General features: G+C 44.5%; 1 pseudogene; it reads left to right on the top strand.

The window, feature by feature from the left end:
- Nucleotides 1–400: 400 nt before the first annotated feature.
- Nucleotides 401–1038, top strand: LOC101154288 (nascent polypeptide-associated complex subunit alpha-like; annotated as a pseudogene).
- The last annotated feature ends 936 nt before the right edge of the window (nt 1039–1974 follow it).

Below are 1974 nucleotides of genomic sequence, written 5' to 3'. Positions count from 1 at the left end.
TTTCTTTTCTTTTCTTTTTTATTTTTATTTTTTTGAGAGGGAGTCTTGCTCTGTCACCTGGGCTGGAGTGCAGTGGCTCAATCTCGGCTCACTGCAACATCCGCCTCCTGGCCTCAAGCAATTCTCCTGCCTCAGCCCCCTAAGTAACTGGGATTACAGGTGCACACCACCACACCCGGCTAATTTTTGTATTTTTAGGAGAGATGGGATTTCACCATGTTGGCCAGGCTGGTCTTGAACTCCTGACCTGAAGTGATCTGCCTGCCTGGGCCTCCCAAAGTGCTGAGATTACAGGTGTGAGCCATCGTGCCCAGCCCCATTTAGTTTTTAAAAAATAAACTGTTGCCTTCTTGCTGGCTGTCTTTCTGCCACCATCCTGGTCTCATGTTCCCTGCACTAAATGCCTGGTGAAGCCACAGAAACCATTCTTGCTACAGAGCAGGAGTTGCCACAGCCCCAGGTGGAGACCGGGTCTGGAACAGAAGCTGACAGTGATAAATCAGTACCAGAGCTCGAGGAACAGGATTCCACAGAGATACCACACAAGCAGCCCAGCTGGCAGCAGCAGCTGAAATCAATGAGTGTTAATCAGTAAAGCAAAACAGAGTTAGAGTGAAAAGAAGGCACGTAAGGCTATGTCCAAACTCGGTCTTCCGTAGATAACAGGGGTTACTACAGTCACTACTGGAAATATAAGAATATCTTCTTTGTCATCACAAAACCAGATGTCTACAAGAACCCTGCTTCAGATACCTATGTGTGTGTTTTTGGGGAAGCCAAGATCAAGGATTTATCTTAACAAGCATGGGTAGCACCTGCTAAGACACAGCGTGAGCTGTCTCAAACATTCAAGAAAACACACAGACTCCAACTATACAAGAGGAGACTGGAGAGGAAAAGGTTGATGATACAGGTGTGGAAGTTAAGGACGTAGAATTGGTCATGTCACAAGCAAATGTATTGAGAGCAAAGGCAGTCCGAGCCTTGAAGAACAACAGTAATCATATTGTAACTGCTATTACAGAATTAACAATGTGACCACCTGAAAATGACTGTTTTTGTGTGTTTCAAAAGAATAACTGCAACTTGGTTTGAAATTTGTACCTGTTTCTATCATAAATAAAATTATGGCTTCTTCTTGGAAAAATATTAGAATAAAATAAACATTCAAATTATGCAAAGTCCCACAGTCACTGCACTCCCAGCCCAGGCGATTATTAATGGCCAACCACTTGCCTTTTAAAGAATTTCTTGGCATTCTTCTGCTTCCAAAATAAAGGAGACTAATAATCTTTTCTCTTATTTTCACCTCTGTCAGGTCTGGGATCTTCCTTTAATACTACCCTGGGCCAAGAGCAGTGGCTCACGCCTGTAATCCCAGCATTTTGGGAAATACAGGCAGTAGTATCACTTGAGCCCAGGACTTGGAGACCAGCCTGGATAACATAGTGAGACTCCTGTCTCTACAAAAACTACAAAAATTAGCCGAGTGTGGTGGCACAAGCCCATAGTTGAGGCTGCAGTGAGCGGTGGTGGCACCACTGTACTCCAGCCTGGGTGACAGAGTGAGATTCTGTCTCAAAATTAAAAAGAGAATAATCTGGTGTCCCTGAAATGTAAGTGACTGTCCTGAGAAATCCTGATGCCTTTTTTTTATTTTTAAACTGCAGAGGTCCTTTGTGAATGAGAACTCTTGTTTTCTTTTCTTTTCTTTCTTTCTCTCTTTTTTTTTTTTTTTTGAGATGGAGTCTTGCTCTGTCACCATGGTGGAGTGCAGTGGCGTGATCTCGGCTCACTGCAACCTCCAACTCTCTGGTTCAAGCAATTCTCCTGCCTCAGCCTCCCGAGTAGCTGGGATTACAGGCATGCGCCACCACGCCCGGCTAATTTTTGTGTTTTTAGTAAAGACGGGGTTTCACTATGTAAGCCAGGATGGTTTCCATCTCCTGACCTCGTGATCCGCCCACCTTGGCC

The sequence above is a fragment of the Gorilla gorilla genome, chromosome 3 (genome assembly GCF_029281585.2).
Source record: "Gorilla gorilla gorilla isolate KB3781 chromosome 3, NHGRI_mGorGor1-v2.1_pri, whole genome shotgun sequence".
Classification (NCBI taxonomy): domain Eukaryota; kingdom Metazoa; phylum Chordata; class Mammalia; order Primates; family Hominidae; genus Gorilla; species Gorilla gorilla.
This window is presented reverse-complemented; position numbering and strand designations above follow the sequence as displayed.